The 19,152-nt window shown below is 39.5% G+C and overlaps 1 pseudogene; it reads left to right on the top strand.

Moving 5' to 3' along the window:
• The first annotated feature begins 449 nt into the window (after positions 1-449).
• On the top strand, positions 450-18,129 carry LOC119918528 (annotated as a pseudogene).
• The last annotated feature ends 1,023 nt before the right edge of the window (positions 18,130-19,152 follow it).

Genomic DNA, 19,152 nt, shown 5'->3' with positions numbered 1-19,152 from the left:
GTGTTTAATTTCTTCGTATTTATCTTATATTAAAGTTTGCTCTTTGTTTGTAAAATATGTCAGTGTTTGCGATTGCAGTGAACGCGTTTATGGCTGGACTGGGAAACCTAGTGTTGTGTGACCAATTAGCCCAGTGGTTCTCAAATGTTTTCAGTCATGTCCCCGCATTTAATATCAAGGCCTATAAAGAGGTTAACAAAATATAAGTACACTAAAAACTGCATACAACAAACAGAAGACGAACTGAACTAGACACAAGGGAACATATATTGGCTTGGCCAAACCAATTTACGCACAAGGGGAAAACAAAATGGACGACAACTACAATTACTACAAAGTAAAAAAAAAAAAAAAACCCAACAACCCCCTCTAACATGGCAGCACATGGTGCGGCTTGATTGGGAGCACACAGTATATAACAGACCTCCACTGTTGGCCCCACCTTTCTTCCACCAGGACAGAGATCTCTCCAGCATGGTAACACAAGAATGATTAATGTAACGGAAAATATTTACTTAATCCTACAATGTGAAAATGTGTGCACTCCATTTAAGCAGTGAATGGCTAAAAGCAAATAAATATATATTACAACTCAAACTGTGTAATCTGTAATTGGCAGTCATGAATTGTTTGGTGTGTGGCTAACTGCTAACCTGTGTACTTAACAAAACATTGTAGACTTATGTACTATATTACTATTGCTGGCTGTTACCCTGTGTGGCTTGGGACTTCACAGTATATTAAACTTTAAGCCCCCTGAACACATTCTCAAGATCTCTTTCACGCATGCACTCAAATTCCCACAATAGTATGTACCGGAGGGATTATTGTTATACCGGAATTTCTTAAATAATAAACAAAAGATGATGGAAACAATTTTCTAGCATTGCAATATCATTTACTTAAGCTTAATTGCCAGTTAGTTGATTGTATAATTGTTTTAATCTCTTAGTTTCCTGGTATTTTCATTGAAAGTGAATGTGCACATCTATGAATGGGTTCAGATCAGTGTTTTTGTGTGTGCCTCTTTAAGCCATGTGGCAGGTCGTTTGGCCAGTTCTTGCTCTCCTATAGCGAGGGAGCATCAGGCAGCATGACGTCACAGCGATGGATCCTGGCAGTCTTCCTTTCACTGGCCTCAGGTACCATGTAATCTTTCATTTCATCAATTGAACATTAATTCATTCAGGCACAAGGATACTGCAAAATCAACATGACACAAAAAAGGTGACAATTTCAATATTGCCACTAATGTAACATACTCTGTAAAATCTGTAAAATTATTTGTTGTTGTTCATGTTTTTTTCCACCTAGTTTTTACTTCAACCATTTATTGATCAATAAGGCTTCAACCACACAAGTTGAATTAGAAGTTATCACATTCAGCAGACTGGAGAAAGAAAAGTGGTGGAATGAAACTAAGAACCTTTACTCAATTACTGTACTTTAAGTACAAAGTTGAGGTACTTTGAGTATTTCAGTAGACTAGAAATAATAATTTTCTTATAAAAATATTCTTTCTACTCCCCTACAATTTGACAGCTGTAGTTGCTAGTTACTTTACAAATTAAGAATGTATTTTCTTAATTTTTTAAATGTATGTATTAATACATTCGTGTTAAAATATTTTTCTGTATTTTTTCCTTTGCATTTTCTACCCTATTTATTTCCCAAAAGTTATTTCTGTCTCCTTTTACATTTCTGTATGCATTTCTGCCTCATTATGCAAATGAAGGAGCTGTGTCTCAAGAGGTCAACTTCTTCCATATTTGTTGATCAAACTGCAACAAGCCTTGCTCCCCACAGTCGCGGCAGAGATGGCTTCCTTCCGTGAGGTGATCAGTGAACCGAGGCGTTTAGCAACTGTTTGAAAACAACACTGCCAGTCATGTCTTCCTTCTTTTTTGTATGGACATTCTGACTGACAGTGTTTCAGTTAGCGGAATACACGGACACAAAACTGCAATCAGGTGAGCTGTCTGTGAGAATGCAGTCAAGCTAGCTGCACCTAAATTTGGAGTGCATACGTATTCGAGCCTTTATGGTAAATACACCGAAACGGACCACAGCAAGTTGACAGGCAGGGTTAACGACTTTATTTAATTTTCTCACTTTACAAAGACAAATGTTGACATATGAAAGTCAAGTTTAATTTAAAGTGCAAAATCACCAAAAACATGGTCCCAATACACTTTACAAAATGCATTGAAATTAAATAAAATTAACCATAAAACACGTAATAAAGTACAATCAGAATAACTAAAGCTTCTACTACTAAATTTTATTAAACAGGAAAGTTTTAAGTCTAGCCTTAAAAGTGGTGATGTTATCCAGTTCCTGCACCTAAATAGGAACCTGGTTCCATAGTAGAGGTGCTTCATAAATAAATGTTCTTCGTCCCACTCTAACCTTAGTTAAATTAGGCACCACAAGCAGCCGAGAGCGCAGTGCTCTATTGGGGCAGTAAGGTATCAGGAGTTCTTTGAGGTACAATGGTGTCTTGCCATTTAAGGTTTTGTAGGTAAGTAGAACAATTTTAAAATCTATTCTGTATTTCACAGGGAGCCAGTAAAGAGGCTAGAACTGGAGGAAATATGCTCTCTAATCTTGACTCTAGACAGAACACGTGCTGCTGCGTTATGGATCAGCTGGAGTGGCTTTAGAGACTTAATTGTGCTGCCAACTAGTATAGAATTACAATAGTCAAGCCTGGAAGGAATGAAAGCATGGACCAGTTTTTCTTCAGTGTTTTGAGACAGGATGTTCCTGATTGTAACAATGTTGCATTTTACCTGAAGACGGTCTATCAAGTCTTAGTAATTCATCAGAAATTTATAAAGGAATGTAATACAAAGGTGAATAAAGGACATTAAGAGATATTTTATGTTGCATTGTATAATTTCATTGATATTTTTGGAATTTAATATTTTTATTTATTCTTCAGCACTTTTTAATTTCTGTATTTTCAACTGTGGCAGACTCATCCTCCATACACTGCAACCACCTACAGCATAAAACAAATGCCACTTAAACATTCAAGCAATATTAATTTTATTGTTAGGGAATTTTTTTAATTAAATACTTTTCATACTCTAGAGTAGTGTTAGCTGATAGTTGCATACTTTTACATAGTTACATTTTCAATGCAGGACTTTTACTTTAAGTGTTATATATTCCAATATTACTACTTTTACCTAAAGACATGAATAATTCTTCCACCACTGATTTGCATTATCTGTGCATTAGTGTTCGCATCTACCTTGATACTGTTTCTTTAGTTTTAGGGACAGCTGAATCGGTCACAACAGAAACTCAGAAACATGAGTATAAGTCAATCAATGTTGGATCTCGATCAGTGATTTTATCACTCATGTGGTTGTTTGACCAGGATACAGACTTCTGACCTCAAAGCGTTTCAGTTGCATGGTAGTGCATGATGCTAAATGTAAACGATAAACATGGCTGACCGTGACAAACGTATGTTTCTTTGGCAAGTTTATGCAGTTAAACCCTCAGCAGTGCACGTGGTAATTAAAAGGTTGGCCATTTTATTAAAAACAAGTGATAAATATAAGTTGGTCATTAACTGTGTATCCTTCTAGCTACATCAGTTGGTAAAGTGAGCAAAAGATGTAGGCTATATTTCCAAATGTTCACATTTCTGGGCATTTTAACATTTTCCTGAATACTGTAACCAGCTACCTAATGACATTGACAAAATATTTCTACATCAACTTACATGCAGAAACAGTTTTACTATGATACTAGGCTATGTACTAATGTAATGGTTTACTTTGCCTCTTAGTTTATGGCTTACCATTTGCAATGTGCTATGACGTAGTGCAGCATACATATTTTTTTCAGAAGTAGGAAATCCAACTTCAAGTGGCGTTCCATAGTACTTTTTTATTTTTTTTTTTTAGCTGGAGGTCAGAAATTCCCTAGTTCAGAGTTGCCTGGAATGCAGCATAACCGCCTTTTTTTTGGGGACTTGGAAATGCTTGGGCATAAACTGGTTGAGAATTGAGGAGGACTCAGGAAGTAGATAAAGATGATGATACAGATTTTGGCGACTGGATTCCAGTACTGGTAGGAGAGGAAGTGGTAAGGGAGAAAACAGGCAAGACGAAGTAGGTTGTTTAGCGAGTCAAAGAAGTAAACTAAACTTACAAGAGAACAGTTCAAATGAAGTTAGTGGAGTTGTGGCAGGAAGGTTGTGATGGAGGAATCTCTAATAAACCGGTACTTAATTCTCACAAGCTGCCAGTAGCCCATTTACTGCCCTCTCCTTATCAGGTTCTCTTGGCGATTCATATGGCCCTAAATCCACATTATCCAATGTGTTGCTCGCCTGTTCGTGTTTTCGCAAGCCTGTTAATCTGTCCGCGGAGATGGAGTAGGGAGAAGATGGGTGCCTTTTTGTGTGGCAGTGTGCATAAGATTGCACACTGCTACACACCCCAAAACCAAACAAGTAATTTCTTACCATTCTCTAGAAGCAAATCATGCCTGCCTTTCGTCTCGATGTGAGCACTGTCTTATACAATCAATTACAACAGTGCATTATCAAACTCAGACTGTAATTCAATTATCTTCCTCCCCTGGACTTCATCTACCTGGATAATGCACACATTAATTAACAGAATCCAATATCGTCTGTCCTGCACCTCCACTTTATTTTCATTTCCCATAAAAAGGTCATAGTATCTATCACTTCCAACTGAACACAACTGATGTAAGTAATCAATGTCACTTTTCATGAACCACCCAATCACAGCTTAGACAGGCCGAGCATAAAAAAAACGTGCTACAGCAAATTTTCCAAATGTTGAACTCGTTATGCACGAATGGTAATGATTATTGGAGAGTTAATACTTAGCATTAACAAATCAGACTAACACCATTGTAGACCATTTTTCTTACACAAGGATTTAATGAAGGAAAACGACCCACAAAAAAAATAGTGGTCAGCTATATGGTATAGTTATCTGAAATTGTAATGAATACACTAGCATTAGCCGTAATCACACCTTAACCACACTGGTATAACAGGGAATGTGAAGGTAAGGTCACGCTGTGTTGCATTATGGGTCCACCATATTTACAGGTTTGCGCCCAATCCCGCTCTACCCTGCACTATTTGAATTTGTGTGTTGGAGGCGGTGTTTGGATTTTGTCTATTTTTAATAAACGTCTGGTTAGTGCTGCTTGATAAAGAACTACCATAGCAATGGCTGGCGAAAAAGTAAACAGATCATGCCTGTAAACATGGCGCGCATGTCATAATGCAACACTGCGTGACGTACCTTCACATTCAACAACGGTTTTCTTTGTGAAACTGAATTGTTGAATCACAACTAAGATGTTGGAATGTCACAAATCTGTAGGAAGACTGTCCAAATAAATGGTAACATACAAATATATTAAATTAACATTAAATGTTTTATTTAACATTGTTATTACTAATACACTAATTAGTAATGGGGGGGAGGGAGTGAGTGAATGTGGAAGAAAAAAGTGTGGGTTCCAATCTTAAATGATGGAGAAACAAGAGCAGCGACAGATGAGGAGAAAGCAGAGATGATGGCAAAAACATGTTAAAAATAACAGTTCAAATAGTTATTTAAATGAAAGGTTAGGTTAGTAACTTTATGATTCTCCAATGATTTATGTATTTTTGGAAATTGAGAATGAGATGGGGTTTTCATTTATTGCAGGTGATGAGGCAATTTGGAAGATGGGGGGAAACACAGGAATTCATTTTAAAAAAAACTGTCACGGTTCTGGTTTTCTTCGGTTTCTGGTTTCCTGTCTTACTTTGTAGTTGTCTGTCTCCAGTGTGTGACTGAAGTAGTTTCACATGTGTCATTGTGTTCATACCATTGTATTTATTTGGGCTATTCATCAATATAACAAAATTTAAAAGGCAAAATGGCCTACAGGGACCAGTAGAAGTGAAATGTGTCCATGTGGGTACAGGTCTCTAAATCAGTTTGTTCAGGTGGGTGTCCATGCGGAGCCTAGTTCATGCAAAGTAATTGGATTTCATTATTGAGTTCTGAATTGATCATTAAAAGGGTAGCATTGTTTACACATTTGGCAAGAAAAAGAAACAGATTGCATTTCAACTGATCGTTCTTTCAGACACTTGCAGGACATTTGGCAGCGGGGTTGTCCAACCTTTCAATGGTTCAAGTTTCTACGTGCGCTCCAACTGCCCGTTCACTCTCACCCGCTTCACCCACAACCGGGTGGAGTGTGACATCACCACACGGCGGGACGACAGCGGGCTGCTGGTCCAAGTCGAGATCATTATCAACAAAGTCAGGACTGTTTTGATGAATGGAAGCATCCTGGTGGAGAAGAAATGGTTTGGCCCTAACCCACCCCGATTTCTTTACAGGGACTACTCAGAAAACCAAATGACTCATGCAATGTTTGATCTAATCACACATCCTGGAGTCTGTATTTGTTCAGATCAAACGTATATTCTCAAATAAATCACATTGCTCTGCTACACCAACAACAGTAAGAATGAGAGCAGCAGGTGAGTGCTGTGCTCTTAGGCCCTTTCAATCATTTACTGAAATGGCGTTCGTTCTCAGGCGCTGACATTGTTATCCATTCTTAAGATCTTCAATGTTTATTAGCTCCTACTCTTGGACACAGTTGCTGATAATTTGTCTTTCTGGTTAAGTTAAATGTAAACAGAGTTAAGGCATGTTCTTTCAAAATCAAAGTTGATGAAGTGAGAAGACTTCTGATCAGTCAGAAATAAAAAAAGAACGTCAGGTGATAGTCTGAAGAAATGTATACAAAAAACTTTGGATGCACATTGAGTAAGAGAATTTGTGGAAAATTTGAATATTGTATTGTGACAGTGGGACCTGAATATCGTTCTGATAAAAGTTCAAAAGTTTATTTAAGGATTTTGTACTTTAAAACCCACTCTGTATGCTTATTTGTTGACAGCGTTTCCCTTCCGTACGACCACACCTACCAGCACATCTTTCAGTACGGCATCTACACTAAACTGAGGAGCTCGCTGCTTCCTCTGTCTATCACTTGGCACAATGTACCTGGAGGAATAGACACAGCGTGGGTAAGAGGACACTGGTGCTATGTATATGTTGACAACCTACAAAAGGGAGCATAAACACAGGCACACAAATTCATACACAAATAATGCAAGTGCAGTTCATTTGAACATTCACAGCTAGTTTGGTGCTGTAGATCACTAATCACACCCACCTAACTTTTTGTTAAGGTGGAGGTGGAGCTGAGTGCTGACATGACCGGATTATGTGGGAACAACCAAGGTAGGATAGTTAAATGACTGAATTAACAGCAGAATTGCTGTGGTATAGCAGAAGTAACATTAGCAGCAGTACATAAAGAAAGCAGTAGCAGTTATAGTGTTGGTGGTAAAGAAGTAAAATGTGTTATTATAGGCAACAAATGAGTTTTATATGTAACTGGTAAGCTGTATGTGATTTTAAATGGAGAAATCTTCAAGTCAAATAAAACAAAGTATAAAATGAATGCAGAGTGGGCCTAAATGTTTCTAAAGGTTTATGCAAGAATTGCATCTTTTCTAGTTATCAGTATAATGTAGCTGATTTTAGGAATGCACAACTTTTGTTCAGTTTCCTTAAAGAATGTCCAATTTTTTTATTTTTTATTTAGGCAACAAGCAGCAGTTGATCAAAGAGAGTGAGCTTGCTGATGACACATGTCAAACCAGAGATCCTGTCTCCGTTACAAATCAAGTAAGGAAACGGTTGCAGTGGTACTAGATTCCAGCCTGCTGCTGCTCTGTATGAATTTTTTTTTTTCCATTTATTGATCTTATTGAAAAAGAAACACAGGGTATTAATTAATTGAAGCTACAGTCACTATAGCTATGAAGAAATTACTTATATATCATTAAATATTGAGCCATAAATGTGATACTTCAACTTTTTTATTCACATTTTTGGAAGTCAGGCCATTTTAAAACTTAAAATGAAGTTAAACACACCAATTTAAGCAGCAGTATGTACCAGTCCCAGATGTTCAGATGGTTTGTTTTATAGGTCTGCAGTCGGTTCATGTCCTACATCATAGATTGTCTGGAAGGAAGTATGCTTGAATATGTCCAACTCTGTGACAAGAACACTTACGGCTATGAAAAAAGCAAATACATCAGCTGTGCTTTCTTCAAAGAAGTTGTCCAACAGCGTGGAAAGAGCAGCTATGTCTGGACTAGATGGAGATCTGAGACAGCATGTGGTAGGTGCTCTTTGAATCATGATCTTAAAGCTCTTCAAGTTGTTTGGCTCAAATCTGTTTTGACAATTTGAAGAGCACTTGATGTGACTGTCTGTTTCTGTGGATGTTTGCAGCGGAACAGATTTGTCCTGGAGACCTGGTTTATGTAGAACAGGGTCCGGCCTTTGTTCCCAGCTGCTCCAATCTGAACCCCAGATTATCCAGCCAGGATCTCACCAGCTCCTGCTCCTCCATGACGTGCAGTTGGCTTCCACTGTGTGAGTGTGTCCAGCTGCCCCTGTGTGTTTGCTGGAAAGAGCTACTCAACTGGAGATGTACGTGGCACCAAGTGTCAGACATGGTAAGTGTTGATACTTATGGAATATCCATGAAATGCGAATTTCAATTTGCTATGAATAAAATGATTTCAATTTCATCCTGATTTCTCTCCACAGTACGTGTGACAGAGGCATTTGGGATTCACTTTCATTAGGACTTCATCTCTTTAAATACAAAACTGCCTTCTATATCCTCTGTTGCATGATTCAGTTTGATTGGTAATTTTAGTCCGTCTGTCTTTCAGGTCTTTGTGGCAACAACAACAATGACTCCACAGATGACTTCACCACCAGCAACAACATCATTGAGAACTCTGCTCAGCTATTTGCTCTGTCCTGGAGTATGGGTGATTGTCCACCGAACATCAACCCCTGTGTCAACACAGACAATGGTACCAGTGAATGCGTCACTGTAAATGTGCTTGTAAAATGTTAAAGATGTTTACTGAATATTTTATTTGTCTTCTTAAATTCTGTATATTACTGATGAGAAGTTATTGAGATTTGGAGGCAAATCTTTTTTGTAATATGTATCTTTACAGAAATATTTGCTGGTGAAAAGTGCTCGATGTTGAGCAACCCAACTGGGATATTTGCTGAGTGCCATGGTCATATCCCAATTGATCATTACCACATGGTAACAAGTATAAATCCTTAATTAGTTCTTGGCGGTTTCAGCAATTACCACATCAGTGACAACTCCTGTTCACATGAAACTGATTTCTATTTCCAGGCTTGCATCCAAAGAACATGTAACTGTGACAGCAGTCTACAGCAGTGCTTGTGTGTCGCTCTGGGCAGCTACGCCAAAGCCTGCGCCAATCTGGGTGTTGTAGTTGGTGACTGGAGGAAAGCTACCAACTGCAGTGAGTTCAGCTTTGATAAATACACAATTTATACTGTCTGCATCCCCCCACTCAATTGTAAAAGACAACTTTATGAGATTGTTGTTTTTGGCAATAATGATAAAAGAATTATGAGAAACTTTCCAGACCCTCCAGAACAGTAAATGTAAAGGCTTCTATGAAGAGATTACGACTACAACGACAGCTACCATGTTACATCAACCACCGAGAGTGGAAATATGTCAATGAATATATCACAGTATTAGTAATATTAAATGAAGGGGTTAAAAATCTGGATAATTTAATGTTGATCACCATGTTGTGTCGTAGCTCTGACATGTCAGAAGAACCAAGAATTCTCCTACAACATGCAAGCTTGCAATCATACATGCCGCTCCCTGTCTGGCCCTGACCCTCGCTGTGGGCTGGACGAAGTGCCTGTGGAGGGCTGTGGCTGTCCGGAGGGAACTCACCTGAACAAAGAACGTCTGTACCCCAAAGACGGAGTGTGTTTGTCACCACCAGGGGGGTACAATGCTTCCAGGGTGTGGGGTTATCGACGGACGAAAGTGGTGAGCTGTTTATCTGAGTATTGACAACCATTTAAAATGCTTAATTATCATTTAACTTGACATTTTCACTTCTGTAGTTTTTTCCCTGTAAGCTGTTACCCACTGTGTGCTCTAACCAAGTCTTCCCAATGCTGTTGTAGTTCAGTCTTGTATCTCAAACTTTGTCTATTGCAGCTGCTGTGAGAATGGAAAACTGAGCTGTTCTGAAGATTGTGGTAAATATATACTCATACTCATCATAGTCTTTACGCAATTGTTTGAACTTTGTTCATTTGTTAATAGTGGAAATTCACCACAAAAAAGAGAAAGCTTGACATTGTGTCAGACTTTCTGAATTTTAATCAACACACTGTTTTATATTAATGATCTTTTGCATCAGGGTGCAGAAACGGGAAGGTTTGTGTTCATTGCTCCAGTGATCCAGTTCAGACGACTCAGAAAACCTGTGACAGTCTCAGCAAACCAGTGGTAGGTCAACAGATATTTTTATGTACATTACTTGCATTATTCATTCATATATATTTTTGAGTAGCAGCAGCTGATTAACTGCCTGGTAAGATTAATAATATAGGTTATTTTATTAGCTTTTTCTGGTGCAGCTGATATTGAAATCTGTCATTTTAGTTTTACATTAACTTTCTGTCAGTAAAAGGCATCCCTAACATTTACCATTTCTCCAAATCAGGTTTCTTTTATTATGATGGGTCAAATGTATCCTTGAGCTAAAAGATTTTCTTTTGGTTTCCAGGACACCAGCAGGACCTGCGAGAGTGGCTGTTACTGCCCACATGACCAGTATGAGGATCACCATGGCAACTGCGTTTTTCTGGACAACTGCACCTGTGTGTACAGTGGCAATGTGTACCGTGCAGGACAGACTGTCAAAACCAAGTGCAAAACATGGTAACGCCTGCATTTGTGCTGCTTTGCTGCTTCCTTCAAATCCTAATGAAGCCATGATGCAGAGGTTTACATCATTCTATCTTACAGCGTCTGTGGTCGGGGTCAGTGGAACTGCAAAGATGAGCCTTGTCCTGGGAAGTGTCAAGTTTACGGAAACGGACACTACCAGACTTTTGACTCCAAATGGTACCGCTTTGATGGACACTGTCAGTACACACTTGTAGAGGTGAGAGCAAACATGAAAGTTGGAATGAAATCCACTGCTTACATGTCTCTTTGCAAATCTCTTTCAAAGGACCCCACCAAAATATTAAATACAAAGTATTTTTATAAAGACTGATCTTTTTACTTCAGGATTATTGTGGAATTAGAAACGGTACCTTTTCTGTCAGAGTTGAGTGTGTACCCTGCTGTGATGAGGCGCTCACCTGTTCTCGCTCCATCATCCTCGACCTGCAGGTAGATTTTTTTAACCATTTTTCTTCACTAAGACCCTATTATCCCCATGTTTATTATCTGTCTTCATTATTCTGTAATATCCATTTCTTTATTCACTTTAATTCCGTCCCATTGCTTCACACACTTCCTCAACTACATGTTTCACTCAGTAAGTTTTTACACACTCTGATAATTCAGAGTAGTACTGACTATACTGTAAAAGGTCAATGGAAAAAAAAAGTCTGGTAACTTGTTCATCAACAAAAAAAAAATATTTCCATACAATAATTTGTTCTGTCTTAAAAGGGAATGGTCACCCTGACACTGAGCGACATGAGGGTGACCAGACACTACCATGATGGCTGGACGCCACAGAAAGAGTCATTTTTCTCCACACACACTGTCGGACTCTACAACATAATCTCAGTGCCAAGTAGAGGTATAACTCTGATCTGGGACAAACACACCCGCATCACCATAGAGCTGCAAGCAAAATGGAGGGTAAGTGAGGATTTTTTTTTTTTTTTAAATCTAGTAATATATAACTAGACTTAAATTCTCTTTGTACTTTGTTTGAGCTAAAGTCAGCATCAGAAAATACACTATTATATTTAAGCATCGATCATTACTGAAAGTCTTCCTCAATAGTCGGCCATTCCTTTAATTTCAAATGTAATTTCGGAACTCTTCAATACATTTTCATTGACTTTTTAAACATCTCTCCTGCAGAACCAAGTGTGTGGCCTTTGTGGCAATTTTGACTCCAATGAGAGGAATGACCTAGCGATGAGTGGCTCATCAGGTATAGTGGTTTTCTCTTTATTCTATGAAGCAGTCAAATTTCTGTCTTGGTGGTCAAAATAACACCAACAATCTGTTTTTAGTGGCGTCCAGTCCTCTGGTGTTTGGCAACAGCTGGAAAGCCGCCACACCTCCTTGTTCTGATGTGACCTCTGAGATATTTCCATGCGAACGCAACTCCTACTGCTCAGCCTGGGCCCAGCGGCGCTGTATGATCCTTACAGGAGACAAATTCAGAGACTGCCATTTAAAAGTATGCATTTGACTTATTTAGCATGCCCCTAACACCAGGGCCAGCGTTTCAATTCCCGTGTAGGTCTTTTATTGCATTACATCTTGGAAGCAGGTTGGCATAGAAAGTAAGCAGACATCTTGAAGGGACTAAGATCATAAATGAACAAATACCTTTGAGCTAAGAGTCACCACTAAACATTTTATCTAAATCTACAAGCATATGATACAACAACTGTTTACAGAGAACCCTTTAAAGTGTTAAGCTGTATTCTGGATGTTCTACAACCCCCAGGTGGATCCAGAGCCCTACTACCATGCCTGTGTGCAGGAAGCCTGCTCCTGTGAGTTTGAAGGGAAGTTCCTGGGCTTCTGCACAGCCGTGGCAGCCTACGCAGAAGCCTGCAGTGACCAGGATGTGTGTGTAAACTGGAGAACTACTGATCTGTGTCGTAAGTTGCAGCCTCCCCAACATTTCAAGCATTAGTTTGAACTTAACTCTTAAAGCCGTTTCTTTTCAGATGGTAACTTCTAACTTAAACCCATAAAGAGAATGTCTTGATTAGATAAGTTCTACTCAGTTGATTTTTGATACCAGTTTTCATGAAAGGGGACCGTTATGTCATGGCATTTTAACAATACTTTTTCAGCGGGCTATGCTAAGATTGCTAAAGATGTATTAGCTTTCTTGGCGCATACAGAACATTACGCACAATTTAAAAGTAAATAGCCAGTGTCATTTCACTGTTTAGAATTTAACATTCTTTATACAATTTACAAAGTGTGCAAAGTGTATAAATATTTAAGTATGTTTTTGTCACTACGCAGATGACGGACACTATGCAAGAGACATCACTATAGCCAACAATGGAATGATGAAGTGTTTTTATTACTGCACAGCGTAAACGTAAAGTAATTTAAGCTGTGATCATTTTAATCTTAGCTGTCTACTGTGACTACAACGAGCAGGGTGAGTGTAGCTGGCACTATGAAGCATGTGGTGAGATGCTAACCTGCAGAGAAGGCAAATACATCCCTCACAAGCTGGAAGGTAACCACATTTTCTCAGTGTTATTCAAATTTAACAGCTGAACTTTTTTTTTAGCCTTGGCTTTATTAAAGCCTTGTGCCCATAAAATTGTTTGTTCTTGGAAAAGGCTGCTACCCCAGATGTTTGAAGGAGGCGCCATACTATGATGAAAATACTGGTGAATGCACCACATTGACAAACTGCACCTGTTATTTTAATGACACCGTTATCCAAGCTGGAGTAGTGTGGCAGAATCAATTTACTAAGTGGTAAGTTGGGCTGTCTAATATATGGTGTCTTTATATGCAAGTTTTCAAGGTAACAATAATGTGGAAAATTCTGCACTTGTGATCGTTACATTGACAATTGGGATTTTTTTTTCTCCTATTAACCTTGTCATCCACTGTGAAAATGGAACAATAAAGTGTAAGTATGAATTATATTCATGAACCGCTTTGTGTCACTATTACCAGTTATACAAAATATGATGGACTGTGGCAATTTAAACAGTTTAGATTACAATGAGCTTTTCACATAACTAGTTTTCTTTCAACAGCTCCCCCACCTCCAACATTGACTCCTAAATCAAATATTTCCACAACACCTGCTCAACTACCACTAAAACTGTGGTTTCTCCAACCCCTACATCAACTACAACTGGTTTAACTACGGCTGAAACATCAACAGTGGCCGCCATCACTTAATCTAGTTGTCGGTTCAATAAACTACTTAAACGTTTTTGTCTTTTCTGTTTACTGTCTTCTGCTGTGTTTCTCAAAGCAGTGTGTAGTGGGTGTAAAGACTTGAAGCGGAACAAAACCTGGTGTGATGGTGAGAAGTGGACAGAGGACTGCTACGATAAGTCCTGTAGAAATGGAACAATTGAGTCGACTCCAGTGGTTTGTCCTGAGCCTACTATTCCCATCTGCCCCAGACAACTGACAACAAAAGTGCAGGATGGATGCTGTGAAGCATGGAAGTGTGACTGTAAGTGCATTCATGTCTCTCTGCCACTGGTCTTGTTAGAACCTCATTTATCATGCCTCTTGTGTTTAATATTTGCCGTTATCGTTTTTGGTCCATATCTACTACAATCATCTCCTACTTCCCCATTCTGTCCCAAGGTCGCTGTGAGCTATATGGGGATCCCCACTACATCTCTTTCCAAGGAGTAAACTTCAATTTCATGGACAACTGCACCTACATCCTGATGGAGCGGTCACCACTCCATAATCTGACCATTGCTGTTGACAACTTCGACTGTGCCAGGCATCGAAGGCTCCTGTGCTAAAGGCATCATCCTGAAATATCAGAACAGTACTGCTACACTCACTATCAATTCAGATTTGTTTGCAGTACAGGTAGGATATAATGCAGCTTTCAATTTATTTATAGTATGTCATGTCACTGTGTACATATTTTGCAACATAGATGCTGAGAATCATTTTCTGTGATGTAGGATATCTTTACATAAAGCTATTTAAGGCTGCCATACACTATAGAAAGGATAAGACAGTTGCTTTGATACTTGTGCCCTAGGCCACTCTGAACAATGCCGCCATAAAGCCGCCATATGAGACACCTGGGTGGAGGTTTGAGACCACGGGGTACATGGTGTCTATCTACCTCCCAGAGATCCGCTCTTATGTCTCCCTCAGTCCGTATTATACCCTGGTGGCCAGTCTAGCCATGGAGCACTTCCTCAACAACACCCAAGGACAATGTGGTGGGTAATGGATTGAAAGGGAGGGTCCACCTGTGTTAAGTGCATGCTGTATATCCAATTTCACAGTATGTGTTGTCTGTGTAGAGTGGATTTCCAGGTAATGCAAAACATTTTTTGTAAACCTATTATCTTTATCTCATCTGTCACTCTTCTGTCGGCTGCTTTGCTGAATTAGCTTGTAGGCTAACATACGCAAAAAGTGTGTTAATCTTGAAGCTGCATTAAAAATTTCTGACCAATACAGGGCAGAATGAAACAGCAATTCAAATCTGCACCTTTTGATATCAAATTTCTGAAAAAACTAAGACCAGCTGGTTGTGTGGCAATAACTTAGATTTTAAAATAGATCTTCTTCATCAGATGATTTAAATATATAATGTTATGGGAATGTTTTTCTTACTTACTGTATATTTAGGAATTTGTGCTGAGCCAATTCTTTTGTGGACCATGAGGGTGCCAGCTATAGTTAAGATATATGAGATGCTGCCATCCTCACTGTTAAAACTAATGCATAGCTTGGAATGAGTGTTTTTCAATTAAAATCTGTGTATAATAGACTTTAAATCAGACATCTTCTTTTGCTGAAGCTTACCTCTCAATCTACCCTCCAGGTGTATGTGGCGTTGGATCATGTGTCCGTAAAGGAGGCCAGATTGAGGACGACAGCTGCTGTGATAAGACGGCCTATGACTGGGTTTATCCTGACCCGCTGAAGCCAGCCTGTGTTTCTGCACCAAGGAACGTACCTTGTCACCCAGTAACCACTCCTCCACCCACTAACACCCCCACTGCCACCACGTCCTGTCCTGGGAGCCGACTATGTGAGCTGCTAAACCATCCGTAAGCTGCACGAACACACACAGACCTTGTGAGGGAATAGGTGATAGAATTGGGAATAAGTGTTTTGTACATATGTACTACAGTTGTACTGTAGGTCATAAAAGCAAATCTCTCTGTATGTTTTGAGTTGTCTATTCCTGAACTACTGAATAAAAAAATGTATCTGTCTTATCTCTTCTGTTTCCTCAGAGTCTTTTCAGAATGCAGGACTTATGTGAATCTGATCCTTAAGAAGAGCAACTGTGAGTTTGATTCATGCAGGAGTGGCCCTTGTTCTTCACTAGAGCAAGCTGCTGACGAGTGCAAAAATGCTGGTTTCTGTGTTGACTGGAGAAATCTAACTAATGGAAGGTGTGGTAAGTATTTTTTATACTCTGTAAAGCAAAGCCAGTCAGTTTGTGTTTGCACAACAAGACAATAAATTCCTCCTTAAAATGCACTGTTTCAGATGTGCCGTGTCCAGAAGGATTGGTTTTCAGAGAATGTCAAAACAAGCTGGATGACGTCTGCGATGGAAGGTTTGTAAAGTCTGCTTTTTCCATCATTGCACATTTGTTTCAAGATTTTCTGTCCTGTCAAGATTTTCCCCATTTCTTTCTCTTCTGGTTTGGCTGTACAGAGCACTTTATCCAGGAGCCGTCCTTGAGAAGAACGCCATAGGCTGTTTCTGTCCCAGCGGCCAGTTCAGGGCAGGACCGTACTCAAACATCTGTGTGTCTGACTGTCCGTGTGAGTAACATGTCCTACAGTAGACCCACCTAGACACACTTTGCTTGATATCTTATGCAGTGCAATACTTTTTGATGCACTGGCAAAGCTTCTTATTTACAGATCATGTGCAGGAGTTATACATCTCAATATTTAGTTATAAATGGGGTTAATGTAGTGTTTGTTTTCTTCCACCAGATTGTAAAGGACCACTTGGTGAGCCCAGACTGGTAAATATCTTTCTCATCAGTGCGAAGATAGTAAGACTGGATTCTAGATTTTAAGAAAGTATTTCCATGCATGTCTTCCAGCCTGGTGAGGTGTGGCAGTCCGGCTGTAACCTGTGTACATGTAACAACCAGACTCGGACAGAGGAGTGTCTTCCAAAACCTCCTGAGCCAGCTCCCATATGTAGCCCTGATGCAGTATTGGTAAACATCTCTTGCTGTGGTGATCAGACTTGTGGTAAGAACTGGACTCGCCTTTTCATGTACAAATACTATGTACCTAGACACTTATTACTACATGTGTTATTTTTCAGTTGAGAAGACATGCAGATATCATGAAAAAACATACAAGGTATGTTGTGTCCAATCTCATTATAATCTTTACATAACAAAGTGTCCTCCTTTTAGAGGAAAAGTGCATTTTGGATTTAAATGAATCACTGTACTGTAAAGTGTCTTGTCGATGACGAACTGTGTTTAGGTCAAAATACTGAAGTCAACAACTGCTGACATTCCTGCATTTCATTCAGTTGCAGCAAAGAGGGTATTAAGACTGAGACTAGAGTCTGTCCAACAGACAATGATTCTTCCTCACGTATTAATTTTTAATTAATTTCTAACTGCAGGTAACCAAAGCTGTGCTCCGAAGGTGACCAGTATTAACGTCACCGTAGACAACTGTACCACCATCATGCAGATGCCTGCGTGTCAGGGCCAATGCATGTCTGAACCCAGGTGAGAAGAATTATACCTGATCACTGATCAGCAGTAACATTAACACATTTTGAAGATTAGTGTTCAGTGAGAACTCAACAATAGGTGTTTCATTGTCTCTTTGACAAGACTTTCCTAAATTTTTACTTTCCCCACCCGCTCCCACTCTCCTCCCCTCCGGTACTGTCACTGCAACAGGGTCGTGTTACAGGGTGACCTGCAGGTGGAGCAGAAGCACTGATGCTGTGAGGAGCGGAGCTCCGAGAGGAGATCTGTGACCCTGCAATGCTTCGACCTCACGACCAGATTCTTCTCTTACAGGCATGTCACCAGCTGTGAGTGCAGAGGCTGTGGTGACCAGTGCTGAAAAGTACTGACGGCACAGGCCAGAGCCAAGAATAAACAATGCTGTAATGTGTCCATTAGATTTCCAAATCAAATTCTAATGTATTCAGATTTTATAGATTTCTAATAAGAAAATAAAATTAATCATTTGCTAATCTCCAGTTTGTAGTATGTGTCTTTCTGTGCAGTTCACACCTTAAGTATATATTGGTAGCCACACTGCTCCGGCTGTGATCACTCCTATTCCCAAGTCTTCCAGAAGTTAAAGGGTTGTTTCATGCAAATAACAAATGCTTCTCAATAGTGATGTCAAGCCATGGAGGTAGTCTTGGGTTTTATTTGCCCAGGTTTTGGGATGCTGTACTGTATGAGATTTCTGCCTTAGTACCACAGTAAAGGCAATATATACTATAGCGTTGAGAAATGACATTGAAAAATGATCTCTTTCCAGAATCACTATCTTTCTGCAACTTACTGGTTGAAACAACTTTTTACGAAAGAAATTCCCTCTGAAAACTATTGACAATGTGTTCTGTGTATTACCTACAGTAACATGAATACTGTTCTTCTTTACTAAAATAAGCTGTCATTACTGCAACACATATGAAACACAGCTGACAAGTTGTCCCATGTTGATCAGGAGCAGCCGAGGTGCAGTTGACATTTCTGATGTCAAAATGTTCTCAAACCTCTATGGTGTGCTTAATTTGAAATCTGTCAGGAACTAATCGGGAGTATGGAGTATCTCAGAACAAGTGTAATCAGGTGATGTGCGACAGTGAAAAGCCATTGTTAGTGGCTATCAATGGGACAGGAAGACTTTGATCAGGCCTAGGAAACACCCAGCCTTACAAAAACTGACTTTTTCCAGGAGAGGAAAGAATTTCATACTTTGAAAACGGCAAACTAACAGAAACAGCAGGCTTGTAAAATAAGCTTTGGCCAGCTTCATGCTGCTGCTTTTTGTTGTGCGTTCAAAAGGATGGATACTCGGGAGGCTTATGATGATCACAGAGGAGGATGTGCGAGTGTGCGCAGACTGTGAGTGTGTTTGCATTCAGTGAACCTGAACCCTTCCGGTGCTGGTCAGGACATCCATCCCATTGGACCTTACCCAACCAGGGCAGTCACATTTGGGTGTGTGTCTGCATGAGTGAGGGGTTGGAGGGCTTTCTATTGACATG

The sequence above is a fragment of the Micropterus salmoides genome, unplaced genomic scaffold (assembly GCF_014851395.1).
Source record: "Micropterus salmoides isolate LMB-PRFRI ecotype aquatic unplaced genomic scaffold, ASM1485139v1 Ms_hic_scaffold_23, whole genome shotgun sequence".
NCBI lineage: Eukaryota > Metazoa > Chordata > Actinopteri > Centrarchiformes > Centrarchidae > Micropterus > Micropterus salmoides.
The sequence above is the reverse complement of the archived record's forward strand: the minus strand, read 5'-3'. Positions and strand labels throughout refer to the sequence as shown.